Consider the following 16,806-nt stretch of genomic DNA (forward strand, 5'->3'; position numbering starts at 1 on the left):
AAAGGAAGATGAAATTTCTGCCCCTAGCTCACTGTTGGGGCCACCGTATAACTTGTCTGTGTGGTTTTCTTCCCCTCATCCCAGGGCAGGAGAAACTTTGGGATGGTACTGGCCCCTGTCAGAGCTGTTTGCACACTGCCAGACTTATGGCCCTGGTTTGAATGGGCTTGACAAAGAGCATATTAGAGGGGAGTGGGCCAGCTGGGGTGGAACATGCAGTTTTAACAAGGTATGCACTGATCCACATGTGAAATGAGACCTGTTGCCTTGCAGGGACCAGCCTGGGTGGACACACAAAGCATGCATGGGCATGCATGGTATGCAGTTTTAACAAGGTGTGTGGGGGGCTTCTGTAAAGTGCAAAGTGCTCAGGTCAGGAAACATGGTTTACACCAGTCTTCTGGGGGGAGGGACCCACAGTATAGGGATTGAGGGGTGACTGAAAAGGGTAGATCTGCTGAAGCCAGAGAGGGGGTGTACCAAGCAGTTCGGTACTACTACATCTCTGGCAAATGCCCGGTCTGACTAAACTCAAGTCAAGGTGACCACCGACTGCCCTGGAGGGCACTACAGGACCTCTTCCTCATAAGGCCGTTACTTTCAAGAGCAAAAGATGTAGCTGACTTTCCTAACACAGAGAAACAGACACAAAGAGTTAGACAAAATGAGGGGGTATAGGAATATGTCCTAAATGAAACAAGATAAAACCATAGCAAGAGACCTAAGCAAAATGAATGTAAATAATATGCCTGACAGAGAAGCTAAAGTAAGATCACCAGGGCACCTGACTGGCTCAGTCAATACAGTATGCAACTCTTGATCTCAGAGTCATGAGTTTGAGCCCCACATTGTGTGTAGAGATTACTTCAGTAAATAAATTTTTTTTTTAAATAAATGAAGTACTGATCATAAAGATATTCATTGGACTTGAGAAATGAGTGAGAGGGCGAGGCTTTGTGTAAGCAAGTTAGTTAGTGAATGTCAGTGGGCTGGTTCCTGTAGGTAACTGTGTGTTTATGCTGGGGGACAGGGGAGGGAAATGGTACCTGTGAGCTCCTTTGTTTCTGTAGAAGTCCTTCAGTGAACCCATCCTTCTGGGACACACTCTGATATTAGTAAATAACTCCCATATGCACCATGTGTTTTTCAAAGTGCTGCTTCTATGCTGTATCTCCATGAGCTGTTTGTTGTGCTGTGTCTTTAAGCAAGGGGACTCAGCTTCCTCTGGGCTCTTTCAGAGCCAAGCCTGCTGACTTAAAATTCCAGACTTATGTCCCACTCACTTATTGTAAGAACTCAAGAAATTCATTCCCTCTAGTTTTAAAAGCCAAATGTTTTGGGGGCACCTGAGCAGCTCAGTTGGTTAAGCGTCTGACTTGGCCTCAGGTCATGATCTCACGGTTCATGAGTTTGAGCCCTGCATCGGGCTCAGACAGCTCAGAGCCTGAAGCCTGTTTCGAATTCTGTGTCCTTCTCTCACTCTGCCCTTCCCTTGCTCATGATCTGTCTCTCTCAATCTCTCCCCCCACCCTCTCTCTCAAGAAAAAACATTAAAAAAAAATTGGGGCACCTGGGTGACTCAATCGGTTAAGCAGCTGACTTCAGCCCAGGTCATGATCTCATGGTTCATGAGTTCGAGACCCACACTGGGCTCTGTGCTGACAGCTCAGAGCCTGAAGCCTGACTCAGATTCTGTGTCTCCCTCTCTCTCTACCCCTCCCCTGCTTGTACTCTGTGTGTGTGTCTCTCTCTCAAAAATAAATAAACATTAAAAAAAAAGTTAAAAAAAGAACAGCCAAATGTTTTAGGGATTTTTCTTCCCTGTGCAGGCTCCCCAGAGTGAGGGTCTGTTTCTCCCCCTTCTTCATGCCTGTAGCTCCCTCCTGTGGTTCATTTGGATCCCCACCGCATCTCCTCCCTTCCTACCCTCTTGATGTGGCCTCTTCTCTGACTTTAGTTGTGAAATCTGTTCTGCCAGTCTTTTGATTGTTTTCTGGGTTATTTACACTGATATGAGTACTATCTACTTGTATCCAAGGGATGAGTTGAGTTCAGGGTCCTCCTATCTGCCATCTTCCCAGCCTCTCCACATTTGTTAAGTTTGAATGGGGGGTACAGCTGTTGGTTGTTTTAGACTCTATGCTTATCTATGGGTAATATATTTTCCCAAATTAAAAAAAAAATAAGCCAACCAGAAGCTATTGGTCATTAAAATTATGAGAATTTTAAAATTAAGAGAAAGCTTGAACCATAAATGTAGGCAACTATCAATTATTTTACATCAGGAACAAATACTTGAGGGGATCTCTGAAGTGTATTCATTTCTAACCATAAGTAGTCATATATTCAGAGAAGAAAGCAGACTTCTTTCCCAGTAAGTAGTAAGTGGTGGAAGTATTTGTTAAATGACATCTAGCTTTGGCTGATGACTTTTGGACAGTGGTTCTAGAGCGGGCCTAGAGTCACCACGTGACACTCTTATGCAGATGGATTGAGAACCACACTGCTTTGTGACATGATATCTTTAAATGACTAACACTGTAAACCTCAGATGGAAATGTGTTCAGGAGCATTAAAAAAAAAAAAAATCAGGAAAGTATAGATTCTGACACCAGAGCACTGCCACAAGGTGGCACTAAAAGTGCAAGGAAACCATAGCTTAAATTAAATCACACGTGAAACTTAGCCTCCTTACCAAGTGTGCATGTGCATCTTGTTTGGAGACGAAAACAGAATATTGAAAAAATAACTAACAAGGGAAATTATAGCTAAAATACCTAAGGAATCCTAGAATGCAAATGAGAAAAAAACAAAACAGAAAAAGAACAAGGAATACCACTTTTCAGATAAAGTTTAAAGTCGATGCCCTTCTTCAATGCCAGAATTGTCAATTCTCAAAGGAATGTTCTAGCATAAGAAGTATACTTCTAGGTATTTAGACATCTATAATGGTTCTGAAAAATTAAGAGGGAAAAATGTTTAAATAGCCTGAGTGGCTTAGTCGGTTGAGCGTCTGACTTTAACTCAGGTCATGATCTCACAGTTTGTAAATTTGAGCCCCGCACCAGGCTCTCTGCTGTCAGCATAGATCCCATTGTGGGGCTTGATCTCACAAACCCTGAGATCATGACCTGAGCCAAAATCAAGGGTTGGACACTTAACTGACTGAGTCACCCAGGTGCCCCACAAACAACATCCTTTAAATGAATAAGTTAAGGTCCAGATTATCTACCCAGCTGAACTCTGTGCTCTGTCCTCACTGTAGTTGTCTGAAGACCTGCCACCCTGTTCCTCCTCTCCAGCTGGACAGAGACAACCGGACAGATTTACACCAATACGTTACTAGAGTTTATTTCAGGGATAGGTCAGAGGAGGTAGAATTATAGATGCTCTTTCTTTTTCATTTTTGCCTGCCTTTATTCTCTTTTTAATTATTATTAAATATTTCAAGTAGACAGAAAAGCATAGAGGGTAATACAACAAACATCTAGGTACCCTCAGTTCAGCATTTTTACATAATAACATGATATATATTTTTATAAGAAATGAAATATTCCAAATACCTTCACCCTTTTATAGATGATCCTTCTAACTTTTACTTACCTCAAAGTAAACACTTCCCTGAATTTAATGTTTATTATGCCCATGCATATTGTTGTACTTTTACTACATATATTATGCATCCACAGCATAATATACTATATAACCTTTATACATGATGAAATCATACTGTGCATCTCCTTACATCATTTTTTAGAATCTAAATTATGTTTTTGAGACTCATACATTTTGAGAGAGATAGGTATTGTATTTATTTTAGCTATTCTATAGTAATCTATTCTATGAATCTACCAAAGTGTACTTATCCATTTCCTGTCAATGGACATTGAGGTAGTTTTCAGTTTTTGTCTCAAAATAATGCTGCAGTTAAAACTTTTGATCATTATCCATGTGTACACGAGTTGAAGATATTGTCAGCTTGATCAAACATTTCTAAACTTTTCCCCACAGTTGTTGTGCCTGCTTAGACTCCTACCAGCACGGTATCAGAGTCCTTGTTGTTCAGTTTCCTCACCAAGAATTAAGATTATATCACTCAGGATAACTAAATCATGCCACAATAACCAACAACCACAAAATCTCAATGGCTTCATTCAGTCTTATTTCTTGCTCATGCTGCAAGTACAGTGCGGGTCAGCATTGAAGTTCTGTTCATCAGAGTCACTCAGGGCCCTGCGCTGACAGGGGCTCCAACCTGACACAAGTTTCTGTGAGGCAGGGAAAAACTAAAAAAGGGTTGCACTCTGGTTTTTAAAGTTTCTGCCCTTGGGGCGCCTGGGTGGCTCAGTTGAGCGAAGACTTTGATCTCAGTTCGTGTGTTCAAGCCCCACATCTGGTTCTCTGCTGTCAGCACAGAGCCTTCTTCCTATCCTCTGTCCCTTTCTCTTTCTGCCCTCCCCTGTTCTATCCTTCTCTCTCTCTCTCTCAAAAATAAGCACAAAAAAAAAAGTGTCTGACCAGAAGTGACACACATCACTTCTGCTCATATTTAATTGGCCAAAACAAGTCATGTGACGACATCTAACTTTCAAGAGCTCCCTTTTCTCCTTCAGGGTCTGAATGTTTGTGAATGGTCACCACAGTACTGATCGACTAATATTTACTAGTCCAGTGAGACTGAAATATTGTCTTGCTGGTTTTTTTTTAATTTTTTTTTTTTTACATTTATTTATTTTTGAGACAGAGACAGAGCATGAACAAGGGAGGGTCAGAGAGAGAGGGAGACACAGAATCCGAAACAGGCTCCAGGCTCTGAGCCGTCAGCACAGAGCCCAACGCAGGGCTCAAACTCATGGACCGTGAGATCATGACCTGAGCTGAAGTCGCACGCTTAACCGACTGAGCCACCCAAGCGCCCTTGTCTTGTTATTTTTATTTATATGCCTCTAATTATTACTGAGGTTAAGCATATATTCACATTTTTATTGGCCATTTGTGTTTCCTGTTCTGAAAATTGCCTATTTATATCCTTTGCCCATTTTTCTATTGAGTTTTTTAAAATTGATTTTGTAAGATTTCTTTATATTGTGAAGGATACAATCCTTTATGGATTGATACATTATGAGTATTTTCTTTCAGACTGTGGCATTCCACTTTGCTTAAGGTGCCTTTGTTCATGGAAGTTAATTTTGATGTAGTCATATATGCCAGTTTTTTCCTTAATGGTTGGTAGTTTCTGTGTCTTATTTAAAAAATCTTTTCATATCCTGATATTTATACCAATATTTGCTTTCAGAACTTTTAAAGTTTGTTTTTTCACATTAATTCACCTGTTATTGACTTTGTGTATGAGATAAAGTGGGGATCTGATTCTTTTTTTTCCCACTTAAATGTAAAATGATTCCAGCCCCATTTATCCTTTTTCCACTGATTTATAATGCTACCTGACATAAATCATGTTTCTATGTATATATGTTTTTCTGGGATTCTTATTTTGTTCCATTGGTCTTTGTCTAGTCCTGTGCTAAAAGTACACTATCTTATTACTGTGCTTTATAAAGATCTTTATATCTGGTTGAGTAAGTCCAACCACTTTGCTCTATTTTTTTCTTTTTTATAGTTTACGTGTTTTTAAAATTAGCGACTATAAAAAGATTGTCAGAGAAACAGAAACCACACTAGGTATTTCAAAAGAGGGATGTTAATATGAGGAAAGAATTTAATAGGCATTGGAGAATTGAGTGGCATTTTATAATGAACATGACAATATAAAAATGTGATTTGGTTCATGAGCTATTTTTGTACTTTGCTCTCAAATGATTGAAAAAAAATTGACTAAAGAAAGAACTAGAAAACTCTCTACTATCTTAACTAGAAATGGGGTACAAGTTTTTCTCAAGATATTGTGCACAATTGTTCAGAATAAAGCACAGAAAGCCCTTAACAGAAACTGACTTTAATACATTTTGTTCATATCTTTAATATTCCTTAAAATATATATATCAAACAATTATAAGAATATTACAAAAAAATCATATGCCAATAAATTGGGCAATCTGGAAAAAATGGATAAATTCCTAGAAACATATAAACTACTAAAACTGAAACAGGAGGAACTAGAAAACTTGAACAGACCAATAACCAACAAAGAAATTGAATCAGTAACCAAAAATCTCCCAACAAACAAAAGTCCAGGGCCATATGGTTTCCCAGGGGAATTCTACCAAACATTTGAAGAAGAGTTAATACCTATTCTTCTCAAACTATTCCAAAAACAGAAATAGAAGTAAAACTTCCAAACTAATTCTACGAGGCCAGCATTATCCTGATTCCAAAACCAAACAAAGTCTCCACTAAAAAAGAGAACTACAGGCCAGTATCCCTGATGAACATGGCTACAAAACTTCTCAACAAAATACTAGCAAATCAAAGTCAAAAGTACCTTGACAGAATCATTCACCATGATCAAGTGGAATTTATTCCTTGGTTGCAAGGATGGTTCACTATTGGCAAATCAATCGATGCGATGCACCAAAATAATAAAAGAAAGGATAAGAACCCATTTGATCCTCTCAATAGATGCAGAAAAAGCATTTGACAAAGTACAGCATTCATTCTTGATAAAAGCCCTCAACAAAGTAGGGATAGAAGGAACATACCTCAACATCATAAAGGCCCACATATGAAAAACCCACAGCTAATACCATCCTCAATGGGGAAAAACTGAGAGTTTTCCCTCCACAGTCAGGAACAAGGCAGGGATGTCCACTGTCCCACTGTTATTTAACATAGTACTGGAAGTCCTACCCTCAGCAACCAGAAAACAAAAAGAAATAAAAGGCATCTAAATCGACAAGGAAGAAGTCAAGTTTTCACTATTTGCAGATGACATGATACTCTATATAGAAAACCCAAAAGCCTCCCCCCAAAAATTGCTAGGACTGATACACAAATTCAGTAAAGTTGATGCAAAATCAATGTACAGAAATCTGTTGCATTTCTTAGCACTAATAAGGAAGCAGTAGAAAGAGAAATCAAGGAATTGATCACATTTACAATTGCACCAAAAACCATAAGGTATCTAGGAATAAATCTAACCAAAGAGATGAAAGATCTCTATTCTGAAAACTGTAAATAACTGATGAAAGAAATTGAAGATGACACAAAGAAATGGAAAAACATTCAATGCTCATGGATTGGAGGAACAAATGTCGTTAAAATGTCTAAGCAATCTACACATTTAATGCAATCCCGATCAAAATACCACCAGCATTTTTCACAGAGCTAAAACAAAAAATCCTAAAATTTGTATGGAACCAGAAAAGACCCTGAATAGCCAAAGCAATCTTAAAAAAGAAAACCAAAGCTGGAGGCATCACAATTCCGGATTTCAAGCTATAATACAAAGCTGTAGTCATCAAGACAGTATGGTAGTGGCACAAAAACAGACTATTTTTGTTCCATAGATCAATGGAACAGAATATAAAGCCCAGAATTAGACTCACAACTATATGGTCAACTAATTTTCAATAACGCGGAAAAGAATATACGATGGGAAAAATACAGTCTCTTCAACAAATGGTGTTGGAAAAACCAGACAGCAACATGCAAAAGAATGAAACCGGGCCACTTTCTTACACAATACACAAAAATAAATTCAAAATGGATGAAATACCTAAACATGAGACAGGAAACCATCAAAATCCTAGAGGAGAACACAGGCAGTAACCTCTGACATCCGCCATAACAACTTCTTACTAGATATGTCTCCTGAAGCAAAGGGAAGCAAAAGCAGAAATAAACTATTTGGATTTCATCAAGATAAAAAGCTCCTGCATAGTGAAGGAAATAATCAATGAAACTAAAAGGCAACCTTCAGAATGGGAGAAGATATTTGCAAATGACATATCTTGATAAAGGGTTAGTATCCGAAATATAGAAAGAACTTATCAAACTCAACACCTCCCCCTAAAAAATAACCCAGTTAAAAAATGGGCACAAGACATGAATAGACATGTTTCCAAAGAAGACATACAGATAGCTAACACATGAAAAGATGCTCAACATCACTCATTATCAGAGAAATACAAATCAAAACTACAATAAGATATCACCTCACACCTGTCAGAATGGCTAAAATTAACCACAAAGGAAACAACAAATGTTGGTGAGGATGTAGAGAAAGGGGAACCCTCTTGCACTGTTGGTGGGCATGCAAACCGGTGCTGCCACTCTGGAAAACAGTATGGAGATTCCTCAAAAAGTTAAAAATAGAACTACCAGCAATTGCACTACTAGGTATTTACCCAAAGGATACAAAAATACTGATTCAAAGGGATGCATGCACCCAAAAGTTTATAGCAGCATTATCAACAATAACCAAATTATGGAAAGACCTGAAATGTCCATCCACTGATGAATGGATAAAGAAGATGTGGTGTATGTATATATACATACATACATACCATACATACACACATACATACACACAGTGGAATATTGAATAATATTCAATATTCAATATTCATTAAAAAGAATGAAATCTTGTCATTTGTAATGACACAGATGGAGAGTATTATGCTAAGCCAAATAGTCAAAGAAAGACAAATACCATATGATTTTACTCATATGTGGAATTTAAGACACAAAACAAATGAACATGGGGGAAAAAAAGAGAGAGGCAAACCTGGAAACAGACTCAATGATAGAAAACAAACTAAGGGTTACTGGAGGGGAAGTAGATGGGGGGTGGCGATTGGTTAAATGGACAATGGGTATTAAGGAGGGCACTTGTTGTGTTGAGCACTGGGTGTTGTATATAAGTGATGAATCACTAGATTCTGTACCTGAAACTAAAATTACATTGTAGGTTAACTAACTGGAATTCAGATGAAAACTTGAAACTATATATAAATAAATATATATATATATATATATATATATATATATGTTAAGACAACTGAGGTGTAGAAGTTTAATTGCAGGTTTTTTTGCATCAATGATATGAACATGAAAGATTCAGAGATGACTGCAGGCAGATTTCTGCCTGTGCTATGTATATATGGACAGTCCTACCATGTGTTTCACATTTAATGATATTCTGCTTTTGGAATTTTAGTTATATGTATATAGAAAATGAGTTTAAACTTTTTTTAAGTTTATTTATTTATTTTGAAAGAAAGTGTGTGCACATGCAGGAAAAGGGCAGAGAGAGAGAGAGAGAGAGAGAGAGAGAGAGAGAGAGAGAGAGAGAAAATCCCAAGCAGGCTCCACACGGTCAGCGCAGAGCCTGATGCAGGGTTCAATCCTACCAAGAGATCGTGAGCTGTGCCAAGATCAAGAGTCAGATACTTAACCAATTGAGCCACCCAGGTGCCCCTAGAAAATGAGTTTAATAACTCATCATGGTTCTGAATTGTCTTATATTAATCATTTCTTAAAACTTTTGTGTGTGTGTGTTTTAATTTATTTTTTAATGTTTCATTAGTTTTGAGTGAGAGAGCTCAAGATTGAGCAGGGGCAGGGCAGAAAGAGGGAGACAGAGAATCCGAAGCAGGCTCCACGTTGAAATCAGAGAGCCCGATGTGGGGCTCGAACCCATGAACATCACGACCTGAGGTGAAGTCAGACCCTTAACCGACTGAGCTACCCAGGTGCTCCTCTTGTGTTTTTTATAATAAAAAATAAAAGTGATGCCAAAGAAACAAAAACAAGATATATCATTTTAAAATTCACATTGCCAGCGATAAAGAAAAAATTCTAAATACTTTTACAAAAGAAAAAAAATCAGGGCATATTCAAAGTATAGGGAATTGAAATGACATTGTATTCTCAAGAGCAACAGTGGAAGGTTGTGGACAATGGAACCATGCAAAGAAGACAATAGAAAATGCTTTGAATGTGGCATTCTCTAACTAGTGAAATTCCAACTGTGGCAGCAGAGTGGTCAGTTTGAGTCAGTCAGTGACTCAGTTTACCTCCCACACATACTTTCTCCAGAAGTTGTTTGTGAATGTAATATAAAGGAAAAGGAAGATGTGGTTCCTCAAACACAAGGGACCCAACGGAGGAGAGATACGAAGCGGATCTTCTTTCAGTTATGCACTAAATCCAGAGATAAAAAAGTACAATCACAGTAAAGTATTTGGCTCTTCAGTGAACAACACTTATGCAATCTAATAATGTCTACATTGGGTTTTTGAGTTTCCGACGTTATATGTATATGGGAGTCAGTATACATGGGAAGGGGGCAGGGGTTGTCCCTATAATCCCTTTGTTCATCTTAACACTCTTCTTTCCCATTCCCTTCATACTAGACTCTGGTCTCTATTGGACTACATAGTTGGTGATCAGATGGAGGTGTGAATACATACATCTCAGTGAATGGTGAGGTTGGGGAGGTCAATGACCAGACAAATGGATTATGTGTCAGGGGCACCAACACTGGGATTTATGTGAATCAGTGGGGTGAAGGGACTGAGTGGAGGTTTGAGTTTGTAATTGGGTCTAGAAAAATCAAATACCTCAATGTTATGAAATAAATTCATAAACCCACTATATATAATATATACTCTTTAAACTTTCCTGTACACTTGAAAACAGAGATTTTTAAAGAAATCTTTAAATATTATTCAATTGAATTAACGAGCATTATGGCAGATGATTTTGGTTGCTTACCCAGCAACCATTCCCTAATGTCTTTGCTAATTTTGTTCAGATATTAAGTAGTCAAATGTTTTTAAGGGAAGCTGGCCTTTCACTAGCCCTATAAGATGAATTTTGAATAGTCCAAACTACTAATGGTGATTTAGCTCCTTTAGCAGTGGTTTAAAAATGCACATGTGGTTATGGATAATGAGAGGTGAGAGAAAGTCTGTTGTAAGGCTTCTGGGAAATCTTCCCTGATGCTTAAAAATAGGCATGGGGGTATCTGGCTGGCTCAGTCAGTACAACATGGGATTCTTTATTTTTTTTAATTTTGCTTTTACATTTATTTATTTTTGAGAGACAGAGCACAAGCAGGGGAGGGGCAGAGAGAGAATGAGACACAGAATCCCAAGCAGGCTCCAGGCTCTGAGCTGTCAGCACAGAGCCTGGGAGCTCGAACCCACAAACTGTGAGATCATGACCTGAGCCGAAGTCAGATGCTTAACCAACTGAGCCACTCAGGTGCCCCAGGCATGGAATTCTTGATCTCAGGGTTGTGAGTTCAAGCCCTGCATAGAGCTTACTTTAAAAATAACAAATAAATATAAAAAATAAAAATAGGCCGAATAAGAGATACACTCTTCTTTCCCTTGAAGCCACTGGATATTTTAATGTCAGAACATTTTGTTTGGAGCTGCTGAAACCATACTGCAATTGTGAAGAGAGCCAAGAGAGGAGGACAAAGCTGCTGCACTGGTAAATGGAAGTGGGCAAGAACCTAATGAAAGCCTGGGGCTAGTGAATTAACCCTTTGGCTAAACTATCTGGACATTTGTGAGAAAATGCATTTTATTGTTTCAGACAGTTGAGTTGATTTTCTTTTACTTGCAAGCAAATTCATCTTAACATATCCAAGGATTCTGGCCAAGCTAGTAAATACCTTAAAAAAAAAAAGATTTCTAAAACCGATTGATTTTATCTTTAAAAAAAAAACATTTTATTTTGAAACAATTGCCAACTTACAGAAAAGTTTCAAGAAGAGTACAGAGAATTCCTCTATACACACACACACACACACACACACACACACACACACACACACATTCGCATTCAAGTTTTGTGAACTGTCCCAATTATGTCCTTTATATTACCTGTAAAGGATCTGGGATCATGCCTTGCACCTAATTGTCATGTCTCTCCAGTTTTTTGCAATCTGGGACGGTTTCTGAGTCTTTGGGTTTCATGATCTTGACATTAAAAAAAAATTCTTTTTTGATTTTCCTGTCTTTCCACAGTCTTCCCCAGCTTTGGGTGGGGAGCTGCTGGGCTCCGGCTTCCGGTTGGCGGAGAGCCAGGTGGTGTGGACAGCAGCCCCCCCCCCCCCCCCCCCCAGCACCTGGCTCCCTGTCCGCCCGCAGCCGTGCCCGCCCACCTTCTGCGTCCCAGCGAGCGGCCCAGATGCAGGCCATTAAGTGTGTGCTGGTGGGAAACGGCGCTGTAGGTAAAACGTGCTTACCCTCAGTTACACAACCAATGCATTTCCTGGAGAATATATCCATCCCTACTGTCTTTGACAACTACTCTACCAATGTTATGGTGGATGGAAAACCGGTGACTCTGGGCTTATGGGATACAGCTGGACAAGAAGATTATGCCAGATGACGTCCCTTATCCTATCCGCAAACAGATGTATTCTTAATTTGGTATTCTCTCGTAAAATCTTGCATCATTTGAAAACGTTTGAGCACAGTGGTACCCTGAACTGTGAAACCACTGTCCCAACGCCGCCATCATCTTGGTGGGAACTAAACTTGACCTCAGGGACAACAAGGACACAACTGAGAAACTGAAGAAGTTGATTCTCATCACCTACCCGCAGGGTGTGGCCATGGCTAAGGAGATTGATGCTGTAAAATATCTGGAGTGCTAGGTTCTCATGCAACTAGGCTTCAAGACAAGGTTTGAATGGGGCACCTGGATGGCTCAGTCGGTTGAGCGTCCGCCTTTGGCTCAGGTCATGATCTCATGGTCCGTGAGTTTGAGCCCCGCATTGGGCTCTGTGCTGATGGCTCAGAGCCTGCTTCAGATTCTGTGTCTCCCTCTCTCTGACCCTCCCCCACTCTCACTTTGTCTCACTCTGTCTCTCAAAATGTAAAAAAACAAAAAAAAGACAGTGTTTGATGAAGCTTTTTCCAGCGGTTCTCTGCTCCACCTCCTGTCAAGAAGAGGAAGAGATAAATGCCTGCTCTTATGGATAGATGTCGGGGCCCCTCTCCTGTCCTGTCTCCCTCAGAACCTTTGTAGGCTTTGCTCAAAGATGGTGGAGACTTCCCACTCAATGCCAAACTTTTGTTACAGGTTAGTTTTTCCATAAAACCATTTTGAACCAATCAGTAATTTTTAGGTTTTGTTTAAAACTTTAAATTTCAACATTATATTAAAATTTAGCCCTAAAATGGCAAGTTTTCTTAAAGCCTCATTTGTCAAAAGCCCCTATTCTTGCTCAGAGTAAGAGTTGCCAAAATCTTGTGAACTAAGTTGCATTGTTGTGCTGAGAACACCCAGCACGAAACCGTTTAAGACCTTTGTCTTTAAGAAGAGACTGCAGTGCCTCAAGTTCGGAAATGCAGATACCTGCTAGTCTCTGACAGGAGAGCCACACAGCCTCCTTCACGAAATTTGCCACCTAACACAGCCCATGTCGGGCCCCCTAACACTGTACTGTGTGTCCTAATGGAATAAGAATAATGACTCAGCTCTCTGGATCAATCTTTTTTATTTTGTAGTGAAAAAAAATTTTTTAAGTTAGTATATTCGCTTTTGCTGAGATGTGGAACCCCCTCAGACTCCCGTGTCCCTTCAATGAAGGGTCTGCTGTGGCCGTGGGCACACCGAGGTGGGTGTATGTGGCACGGGACATGATCAGAGGACGAAGCAGTATTCTTACAAAATATGGATGTTAATTTACACTGCACTGTGCACGTCATAATTAAACTGAGTAAAAGTGTCACAGGTAAAATCTTAAAAGGTTAATTTCTGTCAGATGCAGTAAATGATGGAAGGTCAGTATCATCACTAAGTGTTTTAAGCTTTTTTTCTTAGATGCGCTATCCCTCCTGAAACCAGGTATTTAACTCATCTTTGAACTGGTTGTTCCCATAGTTGCTAACTTAGTGCTTTCTTATAGAACCCCTTCTTAATGAACGATATGCCTCCTTGTATTATAAAATCTTTCTGTTAATGCATTAGACTTTTTTTTTTGTAGAGTAGTAAAAGTGCATTTCTGTTTCCTTGTTACATTATTCAAAGCTAATAAACACTTTCCTTAGTTTTCTAGTAACTAGGTGCAAAAATCATATGTTGCAGCTTTACAGTTTTTGAAATATTTTAGATATTCCTAAACTATGAACTTTCTTAACACCACTGTCTTGCCAGATCACCAGTACTGTACCTTGACTAATGCTAACCCTCCTCCTTGCCTCACCACCTGCCTCCCCCATACACACACACAGGCTTCCTGTTGCTCTGCCTAATTAGCCATGTTCCTTTGGGTCTGTGAGGTTCTGTAAGCCCCCGCTCCTGCCAACCAAGTTCCATACAACTTACCCATGGGCAAGAACACAAGGGTGGGCCTTTCAACCACTAGAACAAAATTTTTTAAATTGACAGTTTCAGAATTGTGGAGTGTTTTTTACATTGATCTTTGCTAATGCAATTAGCGGTATGTTTTGCGTGTATGGCTTAACGAATCCTTGAATCATAAATACATACATACATACATACATACATACATACATACATAAATACATAAATTTTATTTTTCATGAGAAGGTGGGTGCGATTCTCAGTGGGCAACCAGAGCCCAATGCCCCACCAACCCTATGTCCTTACCTGAAGCTGGCACTGAAACTGACCCTGCCACTCCTCCTCAACACTCCCTCTGGTCCACCTCAACTTCCTGCAAGGAGAGTGTCTGTCCTCTGCAGAGATGGAATCCCTTTGACATTTTTGAAGATTATAAGACATAGTCATTTTGTAGAATGCCCTTCATATTTGGATTCATTCATTCAGTGAATCCTCATATCCCATTGAGGGGCACACAGTGTCAGTTTGTACATTGTTGATGGTATTAAATTTGATCACTTAAGATAATGTCTTCTAATTTTCTCTGTTGTGAAGTTACATTGCATCTTTATAAGTTAATAGATATTTCACGTGGAGATACCTTGAAACTATACCAATATCTAATTCCTCATCTCATTTTTATCTACTGGTATTAGAATCCATTGATGATTCTCTCTTGAATTAATTATTACCATGATAATTGTCAAACGGGTTTTTTTCCTAATTCTGTTCTACTATAAAAAAAAAAGCTCTCTCTTCTCTCCATACTTTATTCATTTGCTTATATCATGAATTCTATTTAATTCAGTAAGTTACAATGTGTAAGTATTATTATAATGTTATAATTATCTCAGATTTGGCCAGTGAGAACCCCTGCAAGCCATATCGTATATCTTCTTGACATGTTCCCATCATGTTTTGGATTTGGTTTTGTTTTGTTTTGTTTTGTTTTTTTTTGAGGACTTCCATATTTTCTAGCATAAGATGTTCTAAGCTCAACTTCTATTTTCCTTATTCCCCTCTGGAATCAGCTATTTATTCAAGGAACACTGGTTCCTTTTGATAGTAGTATTTAGAAACCAACATCAGGTTCTAGATGTGCTCATTTCTATTAGGATGTTTCTGCTTCTGGGCTCACTCTGTGGACAGAGCTAGGAAGTATAAGTATATACCTTTACTTCTATATTTATCTGTATCACTATCCACCTGTATTGTAAACTATTAATTCATATTGATAATTCCAAATCCAGTTCAATACTACTGGATTCATTCTAACTTTCTCTTTTTTTGTTTTTGTATCTTCCTTCTCAGTCAGTGAGAAATCTGGCCGCTGTTATCTGAAATATATTTACTTACTTGTTCAATTCCCTGTATGAGCCTGTCTCCTGACCCCAACAGGTTGTCCCTGCCACCCTTACCAATGCTGTCCTGGGCTGCCATTACTTGCTGCCCTGCTCCAATACCATCTTTATATGGATCACCATTACATTCTTATGAAATCAATTGATTCTGAAAGTAATAACACAGAAATTTTTTTTTAACCAACAGACACCAAGAAATTACTCAAGTTTATTTAACTTTTTAAAAAATGTTTATTTCTTTTTGAAAGTGAGAAAGTAGGCACATGCATGCGGGGGAGTGGGCTCTGAGCCGACAGCAGAGAGTCTGATGGGGGGGCTCAAATTCACAAACCATTAGACAATGACCTGGGCCAAAGCTGGACGCTTACCTGACTGAGCCATCCAGGTGCCCCTATTTAACTTTCTAATGTATGAATGGAGATATTTTAAAAAATGTATCCAGTCTAGAAACATAATTTGCTTTAAAAATCAATTTAAAATATCTCGAATATGCAATAATAGATGTAAATAATAAAAACATGTCATGCAAAAAAAAAAAAACAACCAAAAGCCTCAGATACACAAGAGGTCTTTGCATATTGTGCTTGCTTTGGCAGTGCCTATATTAAAATTGGAACTATATAGAGAAGATTAGCATGACCCCTGTGCAAGGATGACACACTTTATGATGCAGTCCCTATTTTTTTTTTTGTTCTGTATATTTTACCACAATTTTATTTTATTTTATTTATTTTTTAAAAACACTTATTTGTTTTGGGGGCACCTGGGTGGCTCATTCGGTTGGGCATCTGACTTCGGCTCAGGCCATGATCTCACAGTTTGTGGGTTTGAGCCCCGCGTTTAATTAATAAACATTTAATGTTTAATTAATAAACATTAATTTATTTATTTCTGAGAAAGAGAGAGAGTGCAGGGGAGGGGCAGAAAGAGAGGGGGACAGAGGATCCAAAGCAGGCTCTGTGCCGACAGCAGACAGCTCAATATGGGGCTTGAACTCATGACCCATGAGATCATGACCCAAGCCGAAGTTGGATGCTTAACCGACTGAGCCACCAGGTGCCCCATTTTATTTTTTTAAGATTTCATTTTTAAGTAATCTCTACACCCAACATGGGGCTTGATCCTACAACCCCAAGATCAAGAATCACATGCTTCACCAACTGAGCCAGCCACT

The 16,806-nt window shown here is 38.9% G+C and overlaps 1 non-coding gene and 1 pseudogene across 1 annotated transcript; both read left to right on the forward strand.

Moving 5' to 3' along the window:
- The first annotated feature begins 12,105 nt into the window (after positions 1-12,105).
- Positions 12,106-13,610, forward strand: LOC106973449 (ras-related C3 botulinum toxin substrate 1-like; annotated as a pseudogene).
- Positions 13,611-16,214: 2,604 nt separating this feature from the next.
- On the forward strand, positions 16,215-16,319 carry LOC113603317 (U6 spliceosomal RNA). Its single transcript, XR_003424896.1, has one exon. It is a non-coding gene; the product is annotated as a U6 spliceosomal RNA (small nuclear RNA).
- Positions 16,320-16,806: the final 487 nt, after the last annotated feature.

This window comes from Acinonyx jubatus, chromosome A3 (assembly GCF_027475565.1).
Source record: "Acinonyx jubatus isolate Ajub_Pintada_27869175 chromosome A3, VMU_Ajub_asm_v1.0, whole genome shotgun sequence".
Taxonomy (NCBI): domain Eukaryota; kingdom Metazoa; phylum Chordata; class Mammalia; order Carnivora; family Felidae; genus Acinonyx; species Acinonyx jubatus.